General features: G+C 39.5%; 1 protein-coding gene and 1 non-coding gene across 6 annotated transcripts in view; one reads left to right on the top strand and one right to left on the bottom strand.

Moving 5' to 3' along the window:
• The first annotated feature begins 2,294 nt into the window (after nucleotides 1-2,294).
• Nucleotides 2,295-24,675, top strand: part of YES1 (YES proto-oncogene 1, Src family tyrosine kinase) — a 74,620-nt gene continuing 52,239 nt past the window's right edge. For 2 of the 5 annotated variants that reach the window (XM_036070695.2, XM_078060554.1), the window contains exon 1: nucleotides 2,553-2,784. The gene's annotated coding sequence lies outside the window, so the exon portion shown is untranslated. Of the gene's footprint in view, nucleotides 2,442-2,547; nucleotides 2,785-24,675 lie in introns of those variants that run through there. The other 3 variants (XM_078060555.1, XM_078060556.1, XR_013443371.1) reach the window with 3 other exon arrangements.
• On the bottom strand, nucleotides 15,774-15,877 carry LOC118521896 (U6 spliceosomal RNA). Its single transcript, XR_004910354.1, has one exon. It is a non-coding gene; the product is annotated as a U6 spliceosomal RNA (small nuclear RNA).

Below are 24,675 nucleotides of genomic sequence, written 5' to 3'. Positions count from 1 at the left end.
GCAGGCTTTCTAGTTATCAGGAAAAGAAAATCATCATCACAGCCTCAGTGATGGAAGCAGCAGGTAAATTTATCCTAAACACAAACATTTCCTGGCAAAATCACATGTTCTAGGGTGAGATTGAATGTGCCCCAGCTAAACTTTGAATCTTTTAAACTTTCAAAGCATTCAGTAAGCATTAATAAACTTGAATAAATGATACATTTCACTTTTGTAGGACTTAACATATCTCATTACTTTTGTTTCAAGCATTCCCCTAGCTTCCTCAACCAGCGGACTCTCCCAGGGATTCCAAGACTTATCCCTTCTTAACACATACATACCAGACCTCTCTATGCTGTGTGGGAGGGACACAGGGGTGCACTTGTCTTCCTGAATGAACAGATTTTCACTTAAAAGCAATTTCTATTGTATCAAACTCAGCAAGACTTTAGAGATTCTCTTTCTCACTTTTTTGTTTGTTTTTGGTGGTGTTAGTGTTGGTTTTTGGTTGGTATTTGTTTTTGCTGGTTTTGGTTTGTTGTTTTAAATATCCTTGGAAATAAGTGAGCCATTGAGTCTAAGATTGAAGTCTCCAGATTATTTACAGAGTAAAACTTGACATTGTAGATGAATTTTCCAAAAGACAAAACAGGGAATGAGGTAACAAAAAGAATCGAAATGAGGGTGAATAGAAGAAAACTTAGTAAGTTAACAGAACATGTAGGAGATTTTGACACCCTTTCCCACCTTTAAAACTCCATATAGAACATTTTCAAAGCCACCTCATTCCTTAAACTGGGGTAAACTAGTACTTTAGAGTTCATTTTTTGAGTCTGCCAGCTTAGGACAACAAAAATATATTTTATCCAGAAGTTTAGAAAAGTAACAGCTCAAAAATTTATTTCCTAGTTTATTTTTTTAAAGATTTTATTTATTTGTCAGAGAGACAGAAGGAGGGAGAGAGCACAAGCAGGGGAGTGGCAGGCAGAGGGAGAGGCAGGATTCCGGCTGAGCAGGAAGCCAGAGGCCGGACCCGATCCCAGGACCCTAGGATCATGACCTGAGCCAAAGGCAGACGTTTAACCTACTGAACCACCCAGGCGCTCCTATTTTCTAGCTTTAAAAAAAAAAAAAAAAAAGCTGAATATAAATCTACATGAAAATGTTTAATCCCCAATACAACTAAGGGCAAATGAAATTTTAGTAGCTAAGTCAAATTAAAGCACCATGCCATATTATGTGTACCTTTTTGTTAATGTGAATGCCTGTGCCTACTTTTGGTTCATTTAGTGAGCTGAAGAAAAAAAATTTCACCCTTATATGCATTTCCTAAGTTCCTAGAGTACCAGAATACTGACACATATGATAGTACTATTTGTCAAATATGATTCTTAATTTCGCTGAAAACCACAAAGGAAACCAGCAGACCCACATTAATAGTTCTGATCACCCCACCAAGGAGGAAATACAGAGAGGAAGTTAATCTACAAGTCTGATAGGGCAGAAGTGATTTTAGCAGAAGAGCCTCAATATTCAGCCCGTTCCGACCACTGACTAACCCTTATCTTTATCCCAGTTCCTTCTGGATCCTCTCCCTTCCCCCTCAGGCACTGGCTACTGGGCAGACAGGAAAGGTGCTTGGATTCGGGTTAGCAGAATTCTAGTTGTGGCTGCCTCACTTTCGGGGTCGCAGCCTCAGTTTCCCCAGCTGTCAAACAGGATATTAATACCTGTCCCTCACTGGGAAGTTGCCGGGATCATATAAGAATACGTTGTCTCCAGATAAGCCAAGGCCACCATTACTGGGAGAGTCGCCAAGAGAACTCAGCTTCGGTTCCCTCTCCCGGCAAGGCTGGTTCGACCAACAGTCAACAGGAAGCTCCAGGGGTTGGGACAGGATCCCTGGCTCGGAAGGAGGCCAGACGCGAGCGTTTCTGGACGGTGATCAGGCTGGTGATGAGAGCGTTAGGAACGCCCCCCTGGCTCGTGCGGCTGGGCTGAGATTTTACTATCAGCGACAAAGGGTGCGGAAGCATAGTACTAAAAAGCAAACAGTCAACCAAAATAACTCAACCCTGTCCTCCCCCACAAAAACAAAGCCCCAAAGCCTTCGGCACTACAGAACGGGGCGAAGGGAACGGAGAAAGGCAGAGGGGGCGGAAGCTGCGCCCCTCACTCCCTCTCCAGGGGCAGGCGAGTGTGCGGCCGTAGGGTCCGCGGAAGGGGAGGGGGCGCTGTGGGTCCGCTCTCCGCGTGCCAGAAGCGCCTCCTCCTCACGCCCCCTCAGCCTGCGCCGCCTCGGGAATCCGCCCAGGACCCCGCCGCCATGTTGGGTCCGGATAAGTGACTCGGACTAGCAGCCGACGGGGACCGCGGCGGGACGGCCCGCAGCCGGCGAAGCGCGCCGGCGCCGGAAGGCGGGGGGCGCTCGAGCCCGGGCGGGCGCGGCGCGAGTTCCGGTGAGGAGGCCGGCCGCGCGCGCAGGTAGCCGCAGCCCCCACCCTCGCCCCCGCCCTCGCCCCCGCCCCGCCCCCGCCGAGGAGGGGCGGAGCTGGGAGTGAGGGCGGGCGCCGCGCGGAGTGGAGGTGGAGAGTGAGGCCGAGGGGTGTGGGACCCCGGGAATTCCCTCCTCCTGAAGTAACGAGTGCGGGGCGGCTGTGCCGTCGTCGCTGCAGCCGGGCGCTCGGGACGAGGAGGTGGAGGAGGGAGAGGGCCCCGCGGGCCTCGCCTCCGCCCGCCGCCCCCTCCTCGCCACCCCGAGCCGCGACAGCGGCGACTCATGAGAGCGCGGCTGGAGGGCAGGTAAGGACCCGGCGGGGCCCCGCGGGCGGAGGCGGCCGACCCCGGCCCGGGCAGCGCTAGGCCCCGGCGCCCGCCCGCGCCCAAAGGCGCCGGCGCTCCCCGCCCCCGCAGGCTCCGAGTCGGGAAGTTGGGGAGAAACTTCTCCCCTCCCCCGTCCCGGCTCGCCCGGCGGGCGTGTCTCCTTCCCGGCGCTACCTGCTGGCCCCCTGACGCGGTCTCCGCCCCGTGCAGTCCTTCCCGGTCCCGCCCAAGTCCGACTTAAGGTCCTTGGAGCGGTACGCTACCTCCCATCGGTGCCTGGGGGCGAGATTAATTTTGGCTCGCTTGGCCAGACTGAGGGCCGAGAGCGGCGGCCCCTTTCTGTCCCGGAGCTGGAGGGTCTCCGTGTTAGCTGACGCCGGGTGGCAACTGTGCTGGGAGAGCGGACGTGGGTGTGTGTGGGGGCGAGTGGGTGAGCCTCTCGCTTTACTCAGTTTGATTGAAAACCGCAACATGTTAAAGTTTTCCTTTGTTTTGGGTTGGGGGTTGGGAAGTCTGCCATTCAGCATCCACTTTTACAGTATTAAGCCACTCCGCCTCCCATTTGGTTCGGTTCTCTGTCCACATGTTACAGAAAATTCTGTTTTAAAGTGTTTTTTTCTTCTTGATAATTGCTTCCAGCTTTTGCTTTATTGGGCATGGGGCAGTGTCGTTTTAAGAAGCGCGTCGAAAACCAAGTCCGATGTAGGGATTGCTTCAATTTTTGTTTTGTGGTGAGTGGAAAATAAGTCCAATTCAGGGACCGCTTTAATTTTTGTTTTGTAGTGAGTGGGACACAACATATAGTTCGGATTTGGTTGAATTTTCTGCGTAATTAATTTAAACAGTCATGGAATAACATACGTTCTAACAATTTATAAATTATTAAAGAAATGTCTAATGGAATCGCAACTTTATGTTCATGCCATTATGTATATGTGTTTCGTGGTGTGCTTTCAAATACATGATTTCACATATATGCATATGATTGTAGTATATTCGTGTCCTTGTAACTGTAGGATTGCAGTGCCGAAAGTATCTCGATAATTCTGAGTATATTTAAACCATCTTGTTAAATTTCTTTTTTTTTTAAGGTTTTATTTATTTATTTGACAGAGAGAAACACAGAGAGGGAACACAAGCAGGGGGAGTGGGAGAGGGAGAAGCAGGCTCCCCACGGAGCAGGGAGCCCGACGCTGGGCTCGATCCCAGGACCCCGGGATCACTACCCGAGCCGAAGGCAGACGCTTAACGACTGAGCCACCCAGGCGCCCCCATGTTGTTAAATTTCTAAAGTTAAGTTACACACTAAGGAAAATATTACTAAATGTGTGCATGTAACTGTGCACTTTAGGCATAGTATCCTGGTAAATCTGATATCTTAATCTAATCTAATATCTAATTTAAATAAATCTAATATCTAATAAAACCTAATATAATAAAATCTAATATCTAATATCTTAACTAGGGCAATGGCATACAGTGGACAGAAAACATTTTGAATGGGCAGGTTATGAAGGAGTGTCTTGTAGGAGAAAGAGGATCTTGTGTGCATCATACATGATTTTCATATATTCTGTAAGAACGTTGTATTTCACTAAGCCATACGTATGTTTTGTTTTACTGATATGTGAGACCCCTGTCATAGTTGACACTTAAGGAAGTTTAATTATTTTAAATTTTGGACATTACCTAAACCTCAGTGGAGATTTTGAATGCTGGTTGACGATTCATAGGGTCCTAAATTTGAAAAACAAAACGAAACAATTGCCTTTGATCTGAATCTAAATAAAAGTTCATATCCATGTTTCCAGAATAAAAGATAAAAAGGCTCTTAAAATATGTACTCTGCAGTAACCACCATAATGTTATAATAGCTTTTAATTTTGCAGTATGTTTTTGCTGACTTCATAAACCACAAAATTGACTCCTTTCTATTCAACCGAAAGTGAAATTATGGCTTTGACCTGTCTTCCTGGGATAGGTGGAATTTGTCTTATGGCTGAAGTATAATATTAATACATGGCTTAAGGTTGTTTTTTTTTTTTTATTTTTTAAATTCAGGAAAATCTCAAGCTGAAAAATCAACTTCCATGCAAATAAATCTCCTTCCTGATATGAAATGTTAAAAGAATAAATGTTCTAAGCTAATAGCAACAATCCAGTATAAGTGAAATATTACCAACCCATGGTATAAGATTTATTAGTGCAAAGTCCACATTTGCATATTTTTAGGCAGTAATTTGTTAACGTGAGTAATTTTTTTATAAACATATGTAACTCTCAATCTAGTGTTCAATGTAGGCATCATTTATTAGTTCCTTTTAGCATTATATTAAGAAGAGGTACAGACCCAGTTACAAAATAAGTCACGCGAGTGTAAGGTACAGCATAGGGAATATGGTCAACAATATTGTAATAACTTTGTAGGGTGACAAATGGTAACTAGACTTATGTTGGAGGGGTTTGTTTCATGATGTATAAAAATATCAAGTCACTATGATGTACAGTTGAAACTGGCAGTGTATTCTATGTCATTTATACTTCAATTAAAAGAAGTGCCTAGGGACGCCTGGGTGGCTCAGTTGGTTAAGCAACTGCCATCAGCTTGGGTCACGATCTCAGAGTCCTGGGATCAAGCCCCGCATCGGGGCTCCTTGTTCAGTGGGGAGCCTGCTTCTCCCTCTCCCTCTACCTGCTACTCTGCCTGCTTGTGCGCGCGCTCGCTCTCTCTCTCTCTCTCTCTCTCTCTCGGTCAAATAAAAAAAAATAAAATAAAAGAAGTGCCTAATATCAAAAAATTTAAAAGAAGTACTAAGCTCTGGTGTCTGGGAATGCAAACTTGGGAAATAAAACTATATTAAAAAAAAAAACCTGCAAGGAAGTGATTTCTGTAAAAGTAAAGATAGAGGAGGTGGGAGGAAGTTGTGATTGGGACCCAGCTTCTGCAGTGGTTACAGAGTTTTAACCTGGTGGTGGTTGCAAGGGTGTGCCTTAGTATAGTCACCAAGCCGTACATTTGTTCTGTGTGCTTTTCTGTATCTGTTTTAATTCACATAAAACTTTTTTTTTTCTTTAAGAAGCCTGTGTGTAATGTAGTATATAAGGTGCTTGGGTAAAGAACTTAATATTTAGTGACTGCCTTTAGAACACTGCCTGGGCTATCCTTTGCAAACAGGATTAGACTTATTAAATCATAATTGTCATATTCCGGCTAGTGTTTGTCACTACTTTGACATATAAATAACGTGTTAATTATGTTAATATTTTGAGGGAGAACACCAGATTTTACTAACTTTAAATCCTCCTAGCTTATATATTGTAAATGGTAAATAGTTGGTAGTCAAAATGTTTATTAAACTAATGGATACTATTCTGTCATCAAATATAAAATACAGTTTATTTTTCATAAAGTTATGTAAATGACAAAACTATTACATCAAGGTAATAAGTCTTTTAACCATTTTTTTTTTTAAAGATTTTATTTGAGTGAGAGCGTGCGTGTGTGTACACACTCGCGTGCGCGCGCTGGGGGAGGGGCAGAGGGAGAGGGAGAAGCAGGCTCCCCACCAAGCAGGGAGTCTGAGGCAGGGCTCCATCCCAGGACCCTGAGATCATGACTCAAGCCAAAGGCAGGCGCTTAACTGACTGAGCCACCCAGGCGCCCCCCATTTTCTGTTTTCTGTAACAGTAATTCTTTGGATCAGTAATTTTGGCCTTAGTTTTGATATTCTTAAGGATATAATGAAATTCTCAGCATAATAAGTTTTCGTTTACTTAAGCTTTATGAAGATGTGCCATATGGCTCCTAACAGAAGAGTATGTTTTGTTTCAAGAAAGCAAATGACAGTATGGTGTTGGAGTTTCAAAAATGCTGAGAATCATTGTATTATGCTTCTTGCTTTATGTAATGGCTTGCTGTTTTAGTCGTTGATTTTGTTGCTTTGCGTTGTCGTAACGTAGAGTTAAAGAAGAGATCACGTCTGTGCCAGATTCTTATATCACAGGAACTTTTAGTCATGTTATAAAGGTGATGTTTGCGGCGCTGGCTTTGTTATATGAATATTTACAGGAAGTTTTAGTTAAGATCTTCCATTGTTCAGAGCTCTAGGTGGCTTAGGTCACCTTCAGTTCACATTTAAACAGGTCTGTAATACAAATCCAGAATTCTTCCAGAGAAGTACAACTGCTTTTCTTTAAAGGTAATAATCTGTTCCTATTAAAGTATCTTGGTATCTTATTGGTATTGTGTACAGCAGTTTGTGTGTGGTTATGGTAGGGTATGTATTATCGCTTTTTTTCCTTTCAGCTGCTCCAGTGCCACAATTAGGCTGAGTATTGCTCAGCTGCAGCTGCTGGGTGATTATGAACCATCCAGCTCCTGTCTAAACTCAGAGGCGGATTTAGCAAAAGGAGCTATAGTAACAGCAGAGGGTGAAAGAGAAGAGCCAGTGCTGCTGCCAGTATCATTTTAACATGTCTCTATGCCAAGGAATTGTTGGCTGCAGCAGCACTACTGTTGTCTTGGAACTGGCAGACTTGATGGCAACATATCCCGGTCTGGATTGAGTTTACCTGATGTTACTCTTTAAAATCTTGAAGCTCACTCCAGGAAAGAGAGAGAATCCTGTAATTTCAAAGTACAGGAGAATACCGATGGACTGAATTACAAGCCTCAGTGCCCAGGATAGCAGCACCCTTCAGTTTCTCTTGCCTGAGTGTCTATATTGCGACTGCAGGGTCCCTGAAGTTTATACCATATACTCCATGCTGCCTCAAGCTGTGTCACTTAGAAGTGCTGCTGCTATTACTGTTTGTGGAATGGCAGGAGAGCTTATATGCAGGTTCTTTGGACATCCTACCTTTTCCGAGGAAGTGGAAGACCCTCAAGAGGGATTATTTCTAGAACTACTTGCACATGGTATATCCCCTGTGTCTGCCTGAATTTTGCAAGTAGGAACCCTAGATTCTTTTCTTTTGTTCTTTATTCCTGGGGTATGAGAAGATGCACATCAACAAACGCAGATACATTATCAGCTATATATGGCGAGCCCCAGACTGGAAGATGCCACAGGCAAATTTTGCTGCTTCTGAAATGTTACTCATTTTATAAACATGCTAAGCAAAGAGCAGCATCTTTTCCTCTTTTTTACCATGACTGTCAGAAAATCTACAGAGACAATTCCTTTTGCTAATTCTGGCTTTGAAACTTAGTTTGGGGTTGGCTAATTTGGGGTGGGTAATAGGGAGCATTGGGAGAATCAGTGCTCCAACTTGTATAACCAGAAGGAAGAAAGAGGTACGGAAGACCGTACTCCTGAATGTTAACAAGTGCACATGGTCGTTGTGGCACATACTTAGCAAAACACTGGTATATTGGCTCCCATTTTTGTGCTCCCACAAAACTCCTCTGATATGAAAGCACATTCTCCTTACATTGTAATTATTTCTTTCCATTACTGTGATACATGTGGCAAGGAACTGTTTTATATGAATCTTTGAGAACAGTCTCCAGTAGAATAAATGCTTAATAAATTTTGAGTTGTATACAGAGATGTGGTTCTGTGTATTTTATGACTATAATATACAGACTTTTGCTACACATATTTTAAAGATCTACCTCTAAAATTTTATAAAACTTAGTGCTTTTCCATAAGCTAATGTTAAAACAAATTCTTTAGATTTTTACCCTCAAAGTTTTGTTCTAGAAAATGATTTTATAAAACAGTTTGTAAACACTTGCAAATGTGAATTTAAAGGTCATTTTGATATTTCTAATAAACTGGGAACTCTTTGTAGTGAAGTTAAACTAGTCTTTAATACAATTTATTTTAAATGTTTTTTACTGTTTTTTTTTTTAAGATTTTATTTATTTATTTGACAGAGAGAGACACAGCAAGAGAGAGAACACAAGCAGGGGGAGTGGGAGAGGGAGAAGCAGGCTTCCCGCTGAGCAGGGAGCCATCCCAGGATTCCAGGATCATGACCTGAGCTGAAGGCAGACGCTTAACGACTGAGCCACCCAGGCGCCCCTGTTTTTTACTGTTTTAATGAATATAGAAAGCCCAAGCTATCCACAAAAAAAAAAAAAAAAAGGGAAAGAAACCTAGATTTTTCTGAAATACATTTGTCATCCTATCATGTTACTAGTGACAATCAATATTATAATCATGGCTTACGTTCATATCTTCCAAGGACAAAAAGAAAAAAGTCCTGATTTTCTTGATGTAATGTGTGTAAAAGAATATGTATTTTATAGGATATGTCTGCTGTTACTGGGGGTGTGGGTGAAGACAGGAAGTACTGGGAGGAAAGGGCTGACCACTGAAACTTAAAGATTGGTTTCAGCCTGTGTTCCTAGCAGTATGTAAACTATAGATTTTCTTTAATTATGGAGGCTAGTTACTTCTCTCATTTTTTAATGTAACTTACAATTTGTTAGCATTAAGTAGAAGTGGGAGTGGAGTGGAGAAAGTTGGTGGCTTTTGCTGCATAATTTAATACTTATAATTGTTCTTTGGCAAGTTTATTTCTTACATTTGTTCTCATGCAATTTATATTTTATTTTATTTTTATTTATTTATTTATTTTAAAGATTTTATTTATTTATTTGACAGAGATATAGCAAGAGCCAGGAGCACAAGCAGGGGGAGCGGGAGAGGGAGAAGCAGGCTTCCTGTCGAGCAGGGAGCCCGATGTGGGGCTCGATCCCAGGACCTTGGGATAATGACCTGAGCTGAAGGCAGACACTTAGAAACTGAGCCACCTAGGAGCCCCCAATTACTATTTTACAGATAAGAACATTTTTAGAATAATAGCTGTCAGGACTTTGAAAAGGAGCAGAGAAGGCAACATGGTATAATAAGGAAAGGACTAAAAGGTAGAAGGTCATCTGGATTTTAATGCCACTTTGGACAATGAAGAGCTATGTGGCCTTGGTCAGTTCAGTAAATGCCCTATGCCTCAGTTTCATCATTTGAAACAGGAGGTAGTTGGGCCAGATGGTTTCTGATATCCTTTCAGCCTTATATAAATGTGTGGTTCTGTTACAGTTGAAGTTTTTATATTGATAACATTTTAAGGAAACGTTTCAGAATCTAGAATTTGAAATAAATAACAGGTAAGTAAAGGTTGTAGTAAAAACCTGACCCATAGACTTGGCACTGGACTTTGCTCCAGCAAACGTAGTATTATTTCATTAAGTGGATATTTATTAAACCCATGGCGTAACAAATACTGTGCTAGTTTTTATGTTATAAAAATGTAGCATGACTGCTGCCTTCTAGGAATTCACAGTTGGGTGGGACTGGCTATGATTAGGAGATTGTTACAAATTTTGTAGATTGGTAGATCTTTTTAGTGTGATAATCTAGTACAACACTTCTCTGGTTTTTGATGGTATTACTGTGTGATACCTCTGAAACTTTAATGAATCCCTTTGCACTAGATACTTGTAGCTTCAAGCAAACTGAATTCTCTAGGCAGGAAGACTTGATTTTCTAGACAGTTCATTACAGATATGTGTGACACATATGCAGGTTCCATAACACTTATATAGAAGTTTTACTATAAGAAGGCACATTTGGGGGCACCTGGGTGGCTCAGTTGGTTGAGCGACTGCCTTCAGCTCAGGTCATGATCCTGGAGTCCCAGGATTGAGTCCCACATTGGGCTCCCTGCCTAGCAGGGAGTTTGCTTCTCCCTCTGACCCTCCCCACTCTCATGTGCTCTCTCTCTCTCTCATTCTCTCTCTCAAATAAATAAATAAAATCTTTAAAAAAAAAAAAAAGCACATTTGAAAATAAGGCCTTTAAAAACCATTTCAGGGGTGCCCAGGGTGGCTCAATTGGTCAACCATTTGCCATCAGCTCAGGTCATGATCCCAGGGTCCTGGGATCAAGCCCCGCGTTGGGCTCCTTGCTCAGCAGGAAGCCTGCTTCTCCCTCTCCCTCTGCCTGCCGCTCCCCCTGCGTGTGCTCTCTCTCTCACTCTCTCTCTCTGTGTCAAATAAACATTTCAGATTTATTTAGCAGTAAAATTAAAAAGATAAGGGCTTTATTCATCGAAGCAAATAGATGTGATGTCAGTTAACAGATAATCATGACTGTTTGGATGATAGCTTTGCCACATTATATCAGGAAAATAGCCACTAACATTAAAACATTTAATTTTTTTAATTGATAAAAACACAGAATAATTGTTCTGGATTTTTTTCTTTAACACATTTAGTTACTAGTTAGAACAAAATAAGCATAGACATTAGAAAATGGTTAGCTTTTTAAGGTTTGCAAAAAAGATCTTGTAAAAAAAAAAAAAGGAAAAAGAAGAAAGCCACTAAAATTATAAGTAGTTTGTGTTCCCAAAGTTTGTCAGTTGGGTCTTTGAAAATCAAAATCTTTTCCCAGAAAAAGTCTTTCCTGGAAGGTTAGCCTTTTTGGTTAGATTTCTAGGCAGACCATTAGAGTTTATAAAAATTTAACAAACAGTTATAATAGTGTTTCAGTTTGATTTTCAGGTTTTTGTTTTTTTAAATCTGAGCTCTTTGAACATATGAAATATTTGGTCCACTAAATGCTCTGATTATATAGGGGATGACCCCATTGCCTTGCCAGTTACGCTGTCTCCTCACCTTCCCAGCTCTTCACCATTTAAAAATCACTCTGCTATGAATTTCATATTAGGATGCCAGGAACCCTCCCAGTGATGCCTTGCTGTTAAGCTGAATTTAAGTACAGGAGGGTCCCTAGTTTCTCCCACGTGCTTGTTCCAGGCACTCTAAGCCTACTTCCTACTCTATCCCTATAGGACAGTGTGAGGAATGGGAAAGCTTCAAAAGATTGGAAATGAGAAACAAAAATGAGGAAAGTAGAAAAGTGCTTGGGAAAATGAGGAATGAATGTAATGTGGAAGTTTATAATTTCCTTCTTTGTGCCTTTTTTTTCTGTTTCCCACCCATTTACTTGTCATAGGAATTGGTTATGAAGGAAGAAAACCTGTTTTATGGCAGGTGCTGTGCTACATGTCTAGTTCATATGCATTATTGCAGTTAAATATTTGAAATCCTTTCCAAAATAAAATTGTGGATGAAATAGGCATTTATTACATGTGAAGAAACTGAGGATCAGAAAGTATATGTAATTTGCTAAGGTCACATGATTAGTGATGACTAGTAGAACTGAATTTATCTGACAATAAGCCTGTTCCCTATAAGGCAACTTCCTTAGGGATAAAGAGCAGTGATAGAAAGGAGGGTTTATCTTTTTCCTTCTCCCTTAAACTGTACATTTTTATTGGGGCTGAGAATTTTCAACCCACTTACACTTCTCTTTTTAATTGATGTAGCTTTGCCGTACTTATTTCATAATGGGAATCAAGGTCAGATATTATATGAACTGAAAAAGATGGGTTATTACACTAAATTCTAGCAAATGCTTTCCTTTTGTAGGTTTGGCTTTGTAATGGAAAATTGATATACTAATTCTAGAGCGCTCTTTATCTTTTTATAACAAGATGTTCAGCCCAGATTAACAAAGAGACAGTGTTTGGATGTTTTTCTAACCAAGCTTCTTCTTTTTTTTTTTTAATCTAAATTTAATTCATCAAAAGAACAAAGCAGGCAAAAGATGGGTATTACACTAACTAAACTGTAGCAAATGCTGTCCATTTGTAAGTTTGGGTTTGTAGAGTGTATAGGGAGTTTATGTTTATATAGTCAGCTCCTCTCTCTCTTTCCCTGTCACTCCTCCTCCCCTGAATTGAGTTTATGCTCAAATATGAGTCTTCTGAGTCAAAAGCTGGCTCAAACTTCTATTGTGCAACATTGCCTTTATTTCTACTAATTAAATCATTTTTTCCTAGATGAGTTGGTAGAAATAGATGGAAGGTCTGCATTTTCTGAATGGTCCTACATCGCATTTTGGATATGCTGCGGAAAGAGAGCATACTTTTTAATTTGCCCTGTCAGATAGATGGCAGTTTCCTACACCTTGGTACAGACTCATCAGCCATTCAAAGCTTTCCTTCTTTCTGGAGGATACAGTAGGATTCTTCCGTGCTGGCTAGTCCTATGAATCTTATTGTTATATGAATTCCTTAATCTCTGGATGGAAATCTCATCTAAAGCTCCAAATGGAAATTTTGTTTATTACTCATTTACCACTGTGTCAAATTCTATTGACAAAGATTTCCTTAGCCACCTTAGAAGCCTTTTCTTCTTTGGCTTCCTTTTATTTCTTCAGTTGTATCTAAGAATGTACCCTTTGTCCTCTTTAATAAGCTGGAGCATTGTTTTCTAATGAGAATGCTAGGTTGATTATCGTAGCATTATTATCCCACATAGAATATAGCTCCTTCATACATCACTCCAACAGTTCCATCATTGCCCATGTTTATTAAGTCTACGTAAGTGTTGGCAGATAGGTTTTAAACTGTTGCACCAAGTCTAAATGATGGGAGTGGCTGCTGCTAGAATGTAAGCTCCATGGAGGTAGGGAGGGATCTTTGTTTTGGTTACAGAAGTTATCTCAAGCATCTGGAACCATAGCACAATGTTGGCACTTATTAAATGCTCTAAAATGTATGACAGTGTAACAGTCCGCTGGCAGTGTTTGCGTCTCATGGGCATGGGAGAAAGAAATGTTAACAAATAGCTGGCTCCTCATTGGAAGCTCATGCTGTAAACACAGCTGCTTTATACTGCAGGCTCTTTGGAGTGGCAGGCCTAGGGCTAAACTAGTGGCATCAGTGCTCAGGGTGATTTTTTTTTTTTTAAGATTTTATTTATTTGACACGGGGGGGGGGGCTAGAGAGACAAGGGGGGGAAACTGTAGAGGGGGAAGGAAAAGCAGACTCCCCGCTGAGCAAGGAACCCGATGAGGGCCTCGATCCCAGGACCCTGAGATCGTGACCTGAGCCGAAGGCAGTCGCTTAACCTACTGAGCCACCCAGGTGCCCCGCTCAGGGTGAATTCACATAAACACTGTACTTGAGTCTGATGGAGAAATTAAGGTTTGATTTAGCAGTGACTTGTGTTAAAGACCAGTAAAAAAAAAAAAGTATGTGCAATAAGGGGATTTCTTTTCTTTATATCTTATTCTTTCTATCTCTAGCAGCTGTGTTTCTTAAAAACTCTGACACACATCAGTTCCTCTTACATTATGTTGATGTAAATGAGTTATAGGTATGTATCTGGTTGCAGGTAGACTAAGAAAAATAGTCTGTGGTAGGACTACCTTACAGTGACAGCCTTAGAAGGGGAGAATGAATTTTTGGTGGAAGAGTAGTTGCCTTTGCCCCAGAAGTGGAGAGAAAGTAACCTGTTAAAGTTAGACATCTCTGTGGAAATATATTATTTAGTTGTAGAAACATGGTTAGAATATTTGAAAGTTGTGGATAAAGATGATATCTTTTTTTTGTTTTTAAAGTAAGCTCTACGCTGAATGCCCTCATGACCCCGAGATCAAGAGTTGCATGCTCTACTGACTGAGCCAGCCAGCTAGGTGCCCCCAGATGGTATCTTCTTAATTTAAGACAACATATTAGTACAGAAGCAAACTAATTATGATGGAAAAAGTCAGACATCCCAGCACCTTTCTGGAAGTTTGCTTTTTAGAAGCAGAGCATCTGGAAAAATATAATTTCATGTTTTAGGTGGTAAAGGAAGCTATAAAGATAATTTGCTGTTTTGAACTTAATTAGGACCGGTAGAAAAAAGTGATATACAAATTATAGAAAGAACTTTTGGAGATAGGGACCATGTTGTCCTGGGTTTATATTAAAAGTAACAGGAAAAGTAATTTTGGACAGTAAGAAGATGTATGCCCTAGACTTTAGGAAACATATTTGAAAACCAGCAAAAGTCTTTGATTTCAGATTCTGATGTGCAGTATTCCACCTAAAGGAATGAGAAGTCTAAAAATGCCCCAAACTTTTTTATACAAAGAGCTTGGGAAGCACTCTGATGTGGGAGGGGGTCAGAGGAGAATTGTGGATTGTATCTGCATTTATGTAGTCCTTTTAGTGATTGAGAAAAGATAGTAATTAGCCGTAGCAAAGAATTTGGTGGGGATAGTAGCAGGTGGAAATTTTGATGGAACTAAAGCCCTACCCCACTCTCTCCTTCTCACCTCATTACTTCTCACCCCCTTAGCCACTCCTGCTGGGGCTTAGTTTTTGTTTTTTGTTTTTTTTAATGAATAGAACTTAAGTTAGAAGGAGGAACTCATAGTAAAGGTCAAGTAGAAGAGAGGGTCAAGAACCTCTTAGGATATTGTCAGAAGATGAATAGGATTTTTAGAATGATTGATGCCTAGAAGAATAAAAACTAATGACAATGTAGATGATTCTTAGAGATAAATTCAAAGCTGGAAGTAAGAAGGAAGCCACAGATCCACAACTTAGGGAAGGTGACATAATAGATAACGGGAAATGCCTAGCATGTCTTCTTTTCATCTCCTGACTTCTGTAACATGCTCTTGAAGTTAGAAAAGCTAGAAAAGAGAGTAAGAAAGTAGATAATAGTTAAGAGGGCATCTGGCTTCAGTTGATTTCAAGCTTCTTAGTCCAGAAGGATTCTTTCTGAAGGTAACTGAAAGACATTTCTCATATTCCCGGGGCCTCGGTAATAGAGAAATCAATGGAGACAGGTAGACGTTTCCAAAAAAAAAAAAAAATTTTGATTAAACGATACCTTAAATGAGGTTTGTTTACTCTCAGGCCTGTTTCTGGGCTTTCGTTCTTGTCCAGATATTGTTTATTCCTGTGCCAATACCACGTAGCCTAATGATTAGGACCATGATAACAGCAAGAAGAGCAGTTAACATTGAGTACTGCCTGTGTGCCAGTCATGGTAAAAAATACTTTAATATATTTTAACTAATTCATTTCTCACAAAACTCTATGAGTTAAGTATTTTTCTTTTGAAAATATTCTGACATTTAGCCATTTTATTTCATGAAAGGATTCTTTATAAGAAAATACGGAAATGCTGCACAAATTTGTGTTTCATCCTTGTCTACAGGCTGTGCTAATCTTTGTATCTTTCCAGTTTTAGTACATGTGCCGCCAGAGTGAGCACTGAGTTAGTATTCTTTTAAGTACACTCCACACCCAGTGTGGAGCCCATTGTGGGGCTTGAACTCACGACCCTGAGTTCAAGACCTGAGCTGAGATCAGGAGGCCATCGCTTAACGACTGAGCCACCCATGCACCCCCAGATGTTACATTTATTCATGTACAGGCTAGGACTACAACCAACTCTTAACTTCAGAGCCCATTCTCTGAACTATGAAGTTGTGATTACTAGTAGGACAAATCTCATTTTTCTTTTTCAGAAATTTCCCGGCTATTATTATGCGTTCACTTATCTATATGAGCTTCATTGTGATTTTGATTTAGATAATGTTAATTATGTAGGTTTATTTAGGAAGAATGGACATCTTTTAATAATAGCTCTTACCATCTAAAAAGTTATAGGTTTCCATTTATTGAGGTTCTTTATAAAATTACACAGTTTTATTTTTGTAATATAGACTCCAAACATTTTTCCTTAAACTTATTTGTAGGTATTATTTCATGTGTGGTTTGAAAAAACCTTGTTACTTGGAAATAATTTCAAAGTTACAGAAGTGTTACAAGAATAGTACAAAGAACTTCTGGATCTCCCTCACCCAGATTTACCAGTTGTTAACATTTTGCTACATTTGATTTTATTATTCCCGCATTGTGTATATGTGTATGGATATTCCCACTCTTTCCACCCCCCCACCATTTGAAAATTAGTTGCAAACATCATGTCTTATTACCCTTAAGTACTTCAGCCTGTATTTCCTAAAAACAGGGACATTTTCTTACACAACCACAGTACGATTATTAGATTTAGAAATTTTAATGACGCTATTATACAGTTATCCAATATACAGTTGGTAGGTTGAATTGTATTTTCCTGAAAGATAGTTTTAAGTCCTAACCCCCAGTACCTGTGAATGTGACCTTATTTGGAAATGGGGTAGTTGTAGATGTAATCAAGTGAAGATGAATTCATACCAAATTAGGGTGGGCCCTACCTTATAAGAAGAGGAGAATGCCATGTGACAACAGAGGCAGAGATTGGAGTGATCCAGCCCAAGCCAAGGAACCTCAAGGATTGCCAACAACAATCAGAAGCTAGGAGGAGGCAAGGAAGGATTCTGTCCAGAGTTTCAAAGGGAACATGGCCCTGCTAACACCCTTGATTTCAAAATTCTAGTCTGAGAGCATAAATTTCTGTTGTTCTAAGCCTTTTTTTTTTTTTTATAGCAGCCCTAAGAAACTAATGCAGCAGTCTGTAATCGGCATTTTCCCAGTTGTCTTCGTAATTCCTTATGACAAAAATCCAGAATCTAATCTATTGCAATTAGTTATCCTATCTTTTTGGTCTCTTTTAGTTTGAACAGTTCTTCAGCCCTATCTTTCAGATGTTGGTATTTTTGAAAAGTCAGACTACATGTTTTGTACAGTGTACCTTAGGATTTGTCTGGTGTTTTTCATGATTAGATTAAGATTATGAATTTAGGGCAGCAATGCTATATAAGGGGTATTGTGTCCTTCCTAGTATAGGCCATGAAGAGGCACTCTATGTTAGTGTGCCCCATTATTGGCAATATTAACTCAGGTAAGGTGATACCTGTCAGGCTTCTTCACTGTAGAGTTAGCATTTTTCTCTTTTAAATTAATAAGTAGTATGTGGGGAAGTACTTTTAGCTTGTTTATCAGTGAGTCTTGCCTGAATTGATTATTGTAACATTGGTTGCAAAGTAATACTTTTCTAGTTCTATAATTCCTTCTACATTTATTAGTTGAGATTCTGTAAGAGAAAACCTTTCCATATTCCTTGTTTATTAAAATGATTTATAGACTTTTTTTTAGTCAACAAGTTATAATCCATTAATATCCTTATTCATTTTTAAAAAAGATTTTGTTTGAGAGAGAGCACACACGAGCCCGGGGAGAGGGAGAAGCAGACTCTCTGCTGATCAGGGGAGCCCGGTGTAGGACTCCATCCCAGGACCCTGAGATCATGACCTGAGCCGAAATCAGACCCTTAAACAACTGAGCCACCCAGGTGCCCCGTCTTTATTCATTTTGATGCTCAAATTTGTTCTGTTTTTGGCCAGCAAGATCTTCAAGATGCCTCCTGTGTACTTTTGATATATTTGATATAGTCCCATCATTTTCTGAGTACTACTTTATTATTATTATTTTTGGTGTGAGATGTACTGGGCTCATCTTGTACTTACCTTGCTCCTTATCCAAGGAGCATTGATTCCTTTTAGCCAGGTATGTGTGATTTTGAATGCTTTGTTTTTAAAGTATATTTTTATAACTGGCTATTTTTGGTATATAAAAAAGCTATTTATATATTTTGTAATTGTTCTATAGAAATCTCTTGTTTCTGATGGTTTTTCATTTAATTCTCTTAGCTTTTTCTGTATAAATAATCATTATGCATAAATAATTATTCTAACCCCAACTCATTTCTAATATTTATCCATCTTATTTGGTTCTCTTGTCTAATTACATTGGTTAGTACTTTCAGAACAGGTCAAAATGTTGTTAGAAATTTAGTAAGACTGTTTCTAGGGTTTGCCATTAAGCCATGATGCCAGACTTTATTTGAGCTTTAGCTCTAGATCTAGAGTAGAAGGATTTTTTTTTTTTTTTTTTTAAGATTTTATTTATTTGATAGAGACACAGCGAGAGAGGGAACACAAGCAGGGGGAGTGGGAGAGGGAGAAGCAGGCTTCCCGCTGAGCAGGGAGCCGATGCGGGGCTCAATCCCAGGACCCCAGGATTATGACCTGAGCCGAAGGCAGACGCTTAACGACTGAGCCACCCAGGTGCCCCATAATAGAAGGATTTCTATTTCTGTGTCATGATTTATTTTATCAAGTAGGGGTGGATGCTGACTTAATTTTTTTTCTTGGGTTTTTTTTTTTTTAATGGCTTTTCTTATTTTTTAATATGAATTAATACTATGAATAGATATCCTAATACAAAACTGTCCTTAGATTCTGAGAATAAATTACATATTTTTTTAGTAGAGAAGCATACAACAGTGGTTATGAGCACTGTCGAGTATAGTAGTGAAAGGAAAAAAAAACACAAGCTAAAGGAAAACTCTGTTTCCTTTGTACAGTACCCACAGAATATTCTGGTCAACAGGCATATGGGGTTTTTCCCATACCAGCTAGTTTTCCAACACCAGCTGGGTGTTCTTCAGTTCAATTCTGACACTATTTACCTGGAGTTAGCGTTAGATCTCACAGATTAAGGGCTCAGTTTTTCAAGACTGCTCCCCCACCCCCAACCTCAGGTGCCAGTTGTAAATAGTGGATTCTCGGGTTACCCACAGCTTATATCCAACAAGGTTATAAATTGGGAGTTCATGCAACTCCCTCCTCAGGTTTGATAATCTGCCAGAATGGCTAACAGAACTCAGGAAGACAGTTCACTTACTAGATTAATGGTTTATTATAAAAGAGTACAACTCAGGAACCACCAGGTGGAAGAGATGCATAAGGCAGAATATGTGGGAAAGGGCATGAACTTCCAGGTAAGCCACCCTCCTAGCACCTCCCTGGGTTCACCAATCTGGAAGGTCTCTGAACCTTTTCAGTTAGGATTTTTATGGAGGGTTCTTTACATAGAAATAACTGGTTAAATCATTGACTGTTGGTTATTAGCTTAACCTCAGCTTCTTTTCCCTTCCCTGAGGTGGGAGTGTGTGGTGGGGCGGAAAGTCCCAACCAACTAATCACACATGGTTGGTCCTCTGGTGACCAGCTCTCTACACTTTGGGCTTTCCCAAAATCACCACATTAACATAAACTCAGGTGTGGTTGAAAGAGACTTAGTATGAATAACAAAAGGTATTCCTTTCACCTTATTGCTCTTACCACTTAGGAAATTCCAAGGGGTTTTAGGAGTTCTGTGCCAGAGCTCCTTGGCTCTAGCATTTTTCTGGCACCTATTACTCTGTTTTGTGAATCGTTGGGAAGCAGGTATTTTGATAACCCAGAATGTCTGTTGAAACAATACTACAACCAAGAAAATTGAAATCTCTAAAAGACAAATGGCCTGGACTTCTCTCTTAGGTTAAATCTTTATATCAAAAGGTTAGAAAAATCAAAGGACAAATTAGATATGTTTTAAAATTAGGAAGTAGAAAAACATGTATTATTTTATATTTGCACTGCATTTTCAGGACTGTCCTAGACTCTAGATCTGAAAAACAAAAAATTATATTCAGTGATCAAATATGGTGGGAGAGGAGAGAACACTGCTGCTGGTCCTTGGTGGTTATAGAATATTAGGGGATTTTCAGTGCAGTTACTTATCCAGGAAAACTGATTAGCTAGTGACTAAGTAATGCTTATATTTTCTAGCAATTCAAGAGAAGATTCTTGAGGGTGGGAAGAGAGAGATTTACCTCACTCAGAGCCTTTTCACTAGATCTTGCCCTTGTTCCCCCGACTTTTTGGCTCTGTTGGGATTGGGCTATCAGCAAAAAAAATAAGAAGGAAGCTTTTTCCTGAATGCTTTGGAAGAGATTAAAGAGCGTAAAACTAGTTTATTCATGTAAGTGTCAGAAAATTTAATTTATCCATGAAATACATGCTTTTTTTGATGGATTTTTGGGAAAGGTTTGAAGTATTTTTATGCTTATTGATTTCTTTAGGTCTCCTGTCTTTAACTGAACTACTTTTATTAATATCTATTTGCCTAGTCATCCTTTTCATCTAGTTTCCTTTGTACAGTACATTATTTATTTGTCAGAGAGAGAGAGTGCGCACACGTGCACAAGCAGGGGGAGTGGCTGGCAGAGGGAGAAGCAGGCTCCCCACTGACCAATGAGCCTGACGTGGGACCCTGGGATCATGACCTGAGCCGAAAGCAGATGCTTAACCGACTGAGCCACCCAGGTGTCCCTCATCTAGTTAAAATTTTATGAGCAAGGTGTTATACAGAGTTCCCTTTTATCATCATTTCAAATCCTCGATGGCTCTAGCACTTTTCTTGCACCTAATACTCTGTTTTTTATTTTGTTTTTTGATTAAGATTAAATCTAGCAATTTATTTCACTGATTTTTATTTATAAACCATATTGGAATGTTTTTATTATAATAGTGAAAGAACAGAAAATTAAAAGAAAAGTTAATGAATTAGAAACAGAAAAAGAAATCTCAGTATGATTTACAAATAATCCTCTTTTGGGTTTTTTTGGTTTTTGTTTTTTCCTTGTTTATTTCCTTTTTGGTAATAAGTGTAAAGGCTATGCTCTGAATATAGCCTTTGCTGAAGCTCACTAATGTGGTAGAAAGTTATTCTTTTTATTTTATAACTTAGTCTGTTTCCTCTTTGACATAAGAGTATTGGATCATGAAAAACTTTATTCATCTTATTTAGGAAAACTTGAAAACTTTTTTTTTTTTAAAGTAAACTTTACACCCAATGTATGGCTGGAACTCATGACCCTGAGAGATGGAGTCACATGCTCTGCCGACTGAGCCAGTCAGGTGCCCCAAACAGAACATTCTTGTGTTGCCATTTCCTCAGATTTTATAGCATATATTCTGTTGTCAATACTCACTAAATGATAAAAACATCAGAAAATTGTTTCCAGTCAGAAGTAAGGTATTCATGGGCGCCTGGGTGGCTCAGTTGGTTAAGCGACTGCCTTCGGCTCAGGTCATGATCCTGGAGTCCCGGGATCGAGTCCCGCATCAGGCTCCCTGCTCGGCGGGGAGTCTGCTTCTCCCTCTGACTCTCCTCCCTCTCATGCTCTCTGTCTCTCATTCTCTCTCTCTCAAATAAATAAATAAAATCTTTAAAAAAAAAAAAAAAAAGAAGTAAGGTATTCATGTATATGGAATTTTAAATATCTGTTCCCCAAACCAGAAATATAAAATGTAGAACATAATAATATGACAAGTGTTGATGTAATTCAGTTCAAACTTTTTTACATACTTGACCTGAGCAAGCAAATACTGCTAATACTGCTGTTAAGATTCTGATAATAGGGCACCTGGGTGGCTCAGTTGGTTAAGCGACTGCCTTCGGCTCAGGTCATGATCCTGGAGTCCCGGGATCGAGTCCCGCATCGGGCTCCCTGCTCGGCAGGGAGTCTGCTTCTCCCTCTGACCCTCCCCCCTCTCATGCTCTCTCTATCTCATTCTCTCTCAGTTGAATAAATAAAATTTAAAAAAAAAAAAAAAAAGATTCTGATAATAGCACAAGATAGTATTGGGGAGTAAAAAAAATTCTTGTTGAATTCTCATAGTTTTCCATAGTTGGAAACTTCCACTCCTGTATATGAGAAACCTTAAAAATCAAACGTGTTCTTTTTTTTTTTTAAAAGATTTTAGAGAATATTTTATATACACATAGTTACCATACATATGTTTTTAAAAAATGATATCAGGATTGAAATAGTAGAGCACAGAGGTAAGGAATAGTTCAGAAATATTGTACCAGTGTTCTGGCTTTAATTCTTAAGTCATGCTAAGGAACTTGGGACTGAGAATAAGTGATCATTCTTAGCTCAGGGGAAAAGGCTCATCATAAAATCTGAAGGTAGAAGGAAAGAAAACATCAACTTTTCTTTAATTAAAAACTTGGTCTCCTTTTAATGCAACACCTTCATCAGACTAGAAAAAAACCATTCATACTATTTCCACATTAATTTTTTACTTCAAAAAGTAAAATCAGGCAACTTCATATTCTTTGGAGATTCAAATTGTAGATGGAATGAAGTTCTTCAGAACATATGTCATGCGATATATTTGATTTTATGATACAGATATAGTCCATGGAGCTCAATTATATAAAAATTTGATATGTCCAAATACTTTTTTCCCCATAAAATTCAGTTTATTCAAGTATCTATAATATTTCTATATGGAAAGAGTAGCTGTTGCTAAATAATGAACAGTGCAGGAAACTAATATTATCAATTGCTGTTGCCTCCCTGAATTGCTAAGATGATGTCTGGAAATGGTCACCATGCATTTTGCCTTTCTAATGTAACTGCTTGTCTTCTCACCCACTTTATACTGACATTTTGAAGCTAGAGCAGTTTTTGAAGTCATAGCATTATCAAGTCTTTACAGCTTAAAGGGGATATAGGTAACTAGTAAATTAATATGATATATGTTTACTATGGGTTGAATTTATTTTTTTATCTTATGTGCAGTGTTTTTTTATCTACACTCCCTTCAGTTAAAGAAGCCAGATTCAGACATTAATTTGTTGGCTAATATTTATCTTTTGGGTCCAGTCGTAAACGTTGATTGGGAAAGGACCTGTAATTCATTTCAACAAACTTTAAAAGAAAAAAAAATATGTCTACTTCAGGCAAGGCACCATGTTACTTAATTAAGCTTTTTAGGAGATAAAAAGGAAACTCTGTTTATTAGTTTCCTGTGTATTAAATATACTGCTACTGTAGACTTGGAAGAGATTTTGTATTGGAGGTTTAAAGTTCAATGGCAGATCAAGAGAAGAGAAACACATGTTCAGGGAAGGCGTGGTGGAGGTGGGATTTGAGTATGTTTTGAAGGATAAATAAAATGGACATTCCAGAGGGAGAACATAACATGAACAAAGACACAAAGAAGATGGCAAAGGCAAGATAGATGCTTTCTGGTTATAGGGTGCTTCTAGCACAGAAATGTATGTGCTTCTAGCATAGGAATAGGGGTCAGTCATGGGGCGCCTGGGTGGCTCAGTCGGTTAAGCGTCTGTCTTCAGCTCGGGTAGTGATCCTGGGGTCCTGGGTTCGAGCCCCACCAAGTTGGCTCCCTGCTCGGTGAGGAGTCTGCTTCTCTCTCTCCCTCTGCCTCTCCCTCTGCTTGTGCTCTCTCTCGCTATCTCTCTCTCAAATAAAATCTTAAAAAAAAAGGAATAGGGGTCCGTCATATACTTAGTGGCTTTCAAACTTCATTGTTGCTACTCATCACCTGGGATGTCTGTTGAAATGTAGGCTCCTAAATTCTACCTCTAGAAGTAATAATTCAGTAAACCTGGACTGAGAGCTAGGAATCTTCATTTTTACTAAATACCTGAGGCTATTGTAGGGACACGTTTGTACAACTTGAGGCTTTAAATGTGTTCATTTTGACCCTGGTAAACCACTGGAGCTCTGAAGTTTTAGTGCCTCATTTGCTGTATGACCTTGGACAAGTTACTTAATCCTCTGTGTATCAGGTTCTGTATCTGTAAATAAGAAAAGTAACAGTAATTGATTTTTAGGATATTTTGAGGCTTAAATGAGATAAACCATTTTAAGTACTAAGCATAGTGGCTACAATGTAGTAACTGCTCAGTAAGTGTCATCTGTTGTTTTGTAGATTCATCTAGTTAAGAGAAATGTATTTTTTTTGCTAGATTATAATTCAGTTCATTAGTTATTCTACCCTACATGCTTCATCAGACTACTTCTTGGTGTATTACCTTGTGTTCAGTTACTTCGTTTACTCCTTTATTCATCAAAACCCTTTGAAATGTAATAATAATTTAATGCACATTATTAAATATACATATAAAATATGAATGTCATGACTACTTGTTCTTATTTGCTCACATTGATTTTTGTTTTATTTATTTTTTAAGATTTTATTTATTTGAGAAAGAGAACGTGTGAGTGAGGGGAGGAGGGGAGGGAAAGGGACAAGCAGACTGCACTGAGCTCGGAGCCTGAAGTGAGGCTCTATCTCAGGACCCTGAGATCATAACCTGAGCTGAAATCAAGATCGGACACTCAACCAGCTGAGCCACCCAGGTGCCTGATTTTTTTTTTTAGTAATTGGCAATGAAATACATGGTTAGCAAATTCAA

The sequence above is a fragment of the Halichoerus grypus genome, chromosome 13 (genome assembly GCF_964656455.1).
Source record: "Halichoerus grypus chromosome 13, mHalGry1.hap1.1, whole genome shotgun sequence".
Classification (NCBI taxonomy): Eukaryota; Metazoa; Chordata; class Mammalia; order Carnivora; family Phocidae; genus Halichoerus; species Halichoerus grypus.
Note: the sequence above shows the minus strand (reverse complement) of the source record. Positions and strands in the feature narration are given on the sequence as shown.